The sequence below is a fragment of the Erpetoichthys calabaricus genome, chromosome 9 (assembly GCF_900747795.2).
Source record: "Erpetoichthys calabaricus chromosome 9, fErpCal1.3, whole genome shotgun sequence".
Taxonomy (NCBI): domain Eukaryota; kingdom Metazoa; phylum Chordata; class Cladistia; order Polypteriformes; family Polypteridae; genus Erpetoichthys; species Erpetoichthys calabaricus.
The window spans coordinates 35,247,378-35,254,735 of record NC_041402.2 but is presented as its reverse complement, the minus strand read 5'-3'; positions in this window follow the sequence as shown (position 1 = coordinate 35,254,735).

The following is a 7,358-nucleotide window of genomic DNA, read 5'->3' as shown; positions in this document are numbered from 1 at the left end:
GATGAAGAAGAAACTTTGACAACCTTTAAGACGTATCTGTGTATGGGCATTGAACTATAGTACCATATGCAGAATAAATATTCAAAACTCACTGAACTCTGAATTAAACAATATATAAAATAGGAACTTGGACTGAAAGCAAATCAAAATGAGAACTCTGTGAGCGAACAATGATTAACCTGACAGCGATTTGGACACCTGAGCAAACAGCCAGCATTTAGAAAGTGGCGAAGGGGGGCTTTGTCTTTACGTCAACAGGGCCTTCTTAAATGTTTAAACTCTGGACTCTAAATCCCATCTCAAACAAACTCTTGTGTATCTTTCTAAATGACTGCTATAGATTGATTTTAAACTCTGTATCTTGTAGATCTTTCTTTTAGAAACATTAAAAAAACCCCATGGATTGTTACAAATACTTTTTTGTAATTTTTTAGTCCTTAGGTAATTAGAATCTGAATGGACAATCAGCTTGTGAAAGGCAAACACTTATTCATTATTCTTGTAATCATTGTTAATTCGAAATGAAGTGAGGCTTTTAAGTTTGAGATGCTTGCTGGGCAGAAAATGGAAGAGCAAAGAACAAAAAAGGGAGCAATAGAGAAGAACCCAAAGAAACTGGTAAGACCTCTGTAGACAGAAAAACAATTTGAAGCAGCTCTTCATCTCGACATGAAAAGACTCATCATCCATCACCTATATTTCCAACATAATGGTACACTTGTCAAACCTGCTCCTGATGTCAGAAATCTTGGTGCGTTGTGTGATTCATCACTTGACTTTGAGCTACACATTAGGTCTCTTTTCAAAATTTCATTTTTTTTTTAATTTTATTGATTTTATTGTAATCATTCCATACAAATAGATCAATTTTTACAAAACAAAAATCGAACTGAAAACAAATCAACCCCCACCCCTGAGAAAGAGAGCATGGCCAACGGACTAAAACGTAAAAATAGTAAAAATAAATAAATTGAAGAGTTTAATAGGCAGATACAGATAAATGGAGAAGAAATGGGGAGAGAATCTACTTCCTCAGTGCTTTAAGAGCTTATTCTAAATTATTATTGATTAGGTCCTGCCAGGTTTTGAAAAAGTTCTGCACAGATCCTTAAAGTGAGAATTTAATTTTTTCCAATTTCAAATAATATAAAACATCAGTTACCCACTGACTTAAAAGAGAAGAGTTAGGATTTTTCCAGTTTAGCAAAATAAGTCTGCGTGCCAATAGTGTAGTAAAGCCAATCACAGCTTGTTTCATTCTGTCATCTCCATAACATTGCCTGCCTCCGTCCATTTCTGTCCTTTAATGATCCTCAAACTCTGGTTCATTGTTTCATAATGTCTCGTGTTGATTACTGTAATTTCCTCTTCGTCTGCCTCCCTGCAAAATCTACACAGAATCTACAGTACATTGAGAACTCCTCACTCACACAAAACGTTCTGCTCACATCTCCCTTGTTCCCTGGTTTCCATCAAGGATTAAATTCAAGATTCTGCTTCTCACCTTCAAAGCCCTACATAACCTTGTCCCTCTCTACCACACTCGGCTCCTAGCTCCTTACACTCCTTGTCACTCTCTCCTTACTGTCCCACCCACCAGACTCTCCACCCTGGCAGGAAGGTCCCTCAACTCTGGAACTCTCTTCCTCAGTCTGTCTGAGATTGCTCTTCGTTGTCCACCATTAAATCTCAACTCAAAACTTCCCTCTTCGATGAACTTTTGTCTTCTGTATGATCTTTTTTTTTTTTTGTTTTTCTCCCCCTCTGTATGTAAAGTGACCTTGGGTTTGTGAAAGGTTCTCTATAAATGTAATTTATTATTTCATAAGTATTTGTAATAAGACTCTTTTTCAAATACAATTCCTAACGTTTTAAGACTCTTTTTCAAATTTATTTTCTTCTTTTACTATCTTAAGTTTTACTCTGCTTTTATTAATTTTGCTTTAGAATATTCTTGATTTTATACTGTTTGATTGGGTCAGGTGATATTCTTTAGAACACCTTTGGCCTCATATATAAATGGTGCGTACGCACAGAAATGTTGCGTATGAACGTTTCCATGCTCAAATCGCGATGTATAAAACCTGAACTTTTCATTTTCACGGTAACTCATACCTTGGCGTACGCAATTTCTCCGCTCGGTTTTGCAGACTGGCGGCACCCAGCGTCAAAGCAGTGTTACTGTTCCTGTGTGATCACCCTTTCTTTCTTAGACCCACATTCCTGACGCGGCTTTATAAATACACTGAAATTAACTGCATATTGTTTATTAGTGTAATGCATCTGATTGTAATTAACCTGTAACAATATAATGGTCCAGGGAATTGCCATAGTATTCCAAATACCATAACTGCTTTAGCGTTGTTACTCTCACTGCATCTTCTTCTTCTTTCAGCTGCTCCCGTTAAGGGTTGCCATAGCGGATCATCTTTTTCCATATTACTCTCACTGCACCACTCGGAGGATTTATATCACTGTATCTGAGTGGGGAATTACAGCAGCAGCTGATCGGAAAGAGAATTATCGGGATACAGCATCAAGCACACGCTGTGTCAGCCATGGAAAAATGCTTCAGAGACTTTCCTGTATGGACCTCGCGGTTCAGACACAGTTTCATCCCAAGAACTATAAACGCACTCAATCAGTCCATCAAGTGCTCCTTGTAGAACTGATGACGATATCATTTTTAAGATGAAATGCAGCAAAATATGTTGATTATAGTATACAGATAAAACTTTAACTTCATTTAAATAATCTGTATTGTTAATAATTAAACATGTGAGGACACGGTGCCGCAGCGCTAGCTAGTTCAAGGATTGTTCCTGCATTGCATTGTATTCTTGCTGGTGCTGACGCGATACTGGAAGGATAGACGGATAGAATAATTAAACATGTACTACGAAGATATTTCAATGTTCCTTAAAAGTTTTGAAGAATTGGCATTCTAAGCTTACAGATGACTTAACGTCTATTACAGAGCTGATTGTGTGGCGATTGGGTATTTGGAGAAAGAAAAGTAAGGACAGGAATTGGAGGTTAGTACGTTTGAAAGAGACAGTACTTCTGTAACAAAAGTATTTCATCGAAGGTCATGCATGGCGCAGCAAGCCTCTTGCGTGAGATATGAACAAGCACTGCGCCACTGAGTTCCCATGTTTAATAACATGCTTTCATTCCTATCATCATGAAAAAGATACAGTATCACGTATACATCTCAGTATTTTAATTATTCAGAGAGCTGTAATATCACGAATGCAATGGATTCTGTGTCCTGTCGGAGAAAGAGAAAGAAGGGAAGCACGTAGTGATTCACACACATAGAGCACATAGAAGATCAAACACAGAACAAAGCATTTAACGTGCTACTTTAGTTACGATGGGATTTGAGAAACTAGTAAAATAAACGATTTTAAGATGAAGTTTATGATATTCTACTTTAATGACAAAATAAACTACGTGATTAAAGAAGAAATTTCGAGATTGAAGTTGACATTTCGTGCTTTTTTCCCACTGTGTGCCTATTTTTTTTCTCTGTACCCTAATAAGCTTTCATATGACACTCAGACGGTGGGCTAGGACTCACCTTTTCACGGCGACTTTGATATGTGACAACTTCTTTTTTATTTCAGGCACTGTGCGACTTTGTGAACTTGAGCTTTCGAGTTTCTCTGACACTATGTCACTCGATCAACTTCCTTTTCTTGTTTATACCACTGTTTAAACCAACAAATAATACGTTTCTCCTTTGCCTCCTCCACTTGGTATTTGCTGAAATTCTTATATTTTCCCCCGTGCTTTTCCCATTGTCTTTTCACAGAAGGCTGAGCTTAAGGCCTATTTATATTGATTTGCATATTCAAAGAGGCGTAATTCTGGGAGGAGTTGGGGCGGGACAGAAGGCGTGTGCATGTGTGTTACTTTTCACGCTGATCAGGATTTATGTAGCGGAAGAACGTGGAAGCTTGCGTACGCACAGATTCCTGCATCTGGATTTTTCTGTGCGTACGCACATTCCCGCTTTTGTGCTTACGCCATGTTATAGTGTGAGTTCTACGCATGGCGTTATACATGAGGCCCCTGGTCTGTTTGCCAGTGTCCGTGCCTAGCCGTAATATCGCATGGTGTCCACAAGAGGGCTGGAATGCCCAATAAACAAAGGCAACAAGATGCACAAAGGCAGAAGGATGTAAGGCCTAGCATAGCCAGTGAACAGAAGCTCCTAAATGCATGACCTGTTCACAGCTGAATGAGTTATTATTATACCATTGGACCCGTTTATGCTAAAAGAACTTAAGAATATAAGAAATACACAAACGAGTGGAGACCACTCAACCCATCAGGCTCATTTGTTTAGTTAGCTAAACTGTCCTAATATCTCAACCAGGCCCTTCTTAGAGGTTGTTGGGTTTCTTTTTCCACTACATGCCTTGGTAGTTTGTTCCCAATTCTCACAACTCTTTGTGTAGAGAAGAGCTCCTGGATCCAGTCCTAAATGCATTTCCTGTTTACTTCCACTGGCATCATCAAGTACGTGATTCAGTGTAATATGAAATAATTAATCTGGATCTACTTTATAAATGTTTTTGAGAATTTTGAAGGCCTGGATTAGGTCCCCACACAGTCTATTCATCTTGAGACTGAACAGGTCTGTCACAGTACGACATGTCCTTAAGTCCTGGGATGCACCTGGTTGCTCTCCTCTGTACAGCTTCAAATGCTTCTGTGTCGTTTTTGTAGCTTGGTGACCAGATCTGCACATAATACGCCAGATTGTGCATTATATTGAGTAGATGCCCAAGTGGACATTTGGGCATCCGACCCAGGATGGAGGTGGAGTGCTTACCCAGACAGAATGTCATAATAAAAGGATGTACTAAATAAGTGTAATACCCGGTCGGGACTCCTTATGATACCCGCCCTGGGTGGGATGCCTGAAGATCACCAGAACTTGCAGAAGAGCACGGCAGGGAGCAGTTCATCCCCCACTTTATTAGGTGGCAGTGCTCCTCATATAGAGTGCCAGTTTGGTCACCCACTGGGCTGTATGGGAGTTGGAGTCCAGAGGAGCAGCCCTGTAGGGATTCCTGGCAGACGATAGAGGGCACTGCCCGGGAAGATCTCCTTGGCTTTCTCATTATTGCTTTCAAATGGCTATGTTATGTCACCGGAAGTACTCCTGGGTGCTCAATAAAAGAGACCAAACTGCCTTGTCCAGGCGAGTTGGAGCTGGGAGAGGAGACGGGCAACACTCGACTGGAGAGGTAGCATTGCAGTGTAGAGAGAAAGAGAGAGAAGAAGAAACAGCTGTCTGTTTTTGGTAATGGTACTTTGTAATAAAACCCCTTTATTTGACCCCGGCACTGTACTTTGCGTGTTCATGTTTGGGACTTTGTGGGGCGCCCTAGCCTTTACAATAGTCAGGGCCTAATGTCCCTTGACTTTTATTAGAGTTGAACCCATATGTCTGGAGCTGATATAGAGCAGGATTAACCCCAAGAACGTTTTAAATAAGAACAATGCTTTCTACCAGGATGCTACTCTGTTAGCCACCCACCCACACAGCTCCATGGCTGTGGGCTGCTCGGTTTCAGGTTTAACAGCATTGAAGGAGAATTCACAGGATAAATTTATAGTGAAGATGTTAGTTTATGGATGGCTTCTTTATTAGTTGTCTGCCCTCAGTCTAGTACAGCGTCATAAAAATGACAGTAAAATGTGCCGACGTGCAGCTGCAGGAGAATGGTGGTGATCAATTTTGGATTTTCACTCACTGGTTTGTATGATTATTTATTACCGAGTCACTTGCCTCGGGAAATAACTAAAGCTTGCAATCGTTTACTGAAGTTAAAATCAAAGGCTACTGTATATATTAGAAACAAAGGGTTAGTGTGCCATTGGTGGGCATAGTCACAGGGTCCTGGCAATGAAAATCAGAGGGGCTATCCTAAAGGCCATTGTTTCTCATGGTGGCTTCCACATCCTTTCCTTGTCTGCGGACTTGAATGGGAAAGTACCTTTCAAGAACGCCTTTGAAAGAGCAATAGGATCTGGCATGGTGACAAGACCACTATATCTCTTAAGCTCCAGAAAAATCACACAATTTGTATACTTTACTCTAAGTGTCCAATATGGACTCCAACTGCTGCACCCCTAATTGTCCAACATGTCCATTATGCCATTTTTACTCTCAGATCTGGAGGTAAATTAACAAATAGGCAACCACTCTAAATTTTATGTAATGTCCTTCTGTAGTTGACGTCATGTCAAGGTGCTTTATAAATGGTGTAATGTCAGGACAGGCACAGGTGGGGAGTTGAAGGGACGCCCTTCTGCTTTACCATTTGACTCCTGAAGAGCCAAGCCTTTAAATGTTAGTGTCGGTAATATGTGTGTTGAGGGTGACTCAGTCTTTAGGGCTGATTAACGTTTAACAATTTGACTCTGGTTGGGTGTTTCTTTTAACTTCTAAATGCTTTGAAATCACTTCAGAGTCCTCCAGACTCAACCGCTACCCCCACATTAGATATGCCGTTGGACTCGTCTTGATGTCTAGTTATGCTAGACGGCAAGCTTTTCAGGGTTCTCATATGTTTTTGGCCCTCTAGACTTTAAAAATACTTATTTTTAGGCCATTTTGGACCTGCAGGAAATTACACAGTTATGATAAAAAGTAACTCAATTGGTGTTATAAGAGAGAAATGACTTAAAACTGCCTGCCATCTCAGCCATCCGGATTTTATTTTTACTAGTACATTTAAATTACGAAATAATTTCATATATAACATTTAACTTTATATTTTGTTCTCTGATAACAGTTTACATCTCATTTCTTTTAATCAAGTATCACCCATGACTCTTTCTAATTAAGTATTTTGGGACTTGACCTACTACTTAATACAGAGGCGTGTTTCTGCACCATACCATTTATCTGTATGTGGATTGGTGTCCTTGAAATGCTTCATAGTCATTATATAGGGGGATTCTAATGGGCAGGTCCCCAAGTTATGATGTATTACTGTCTTAAAAATTAGGTAATCCAAACGAAATAAAGATCACAGTATTCCTGGACAAATGTATGAATGAGTGAGGCATGGCGCCCTTCTGTCGAGACTGTCGGTGGGCGGCAGAACATTGGCATCTGTCTGCTGGACTGGCACCTACAGCAAGCTATCTGATAGGTGTTTAAAGATTTTTGTCCAGAATGATGTTAATTTGGTGCATGTCCAAAACATGCCGTGCAGTGAGGCTGGAGCTCGATTACAATGTTCACAGGTTGAGTCTTGCCCTGGATACATTTTGGACAATTTTAATCGAGATAAATATGTTCAATAGAAGATTTTAAGTTGAATGCTTGATTG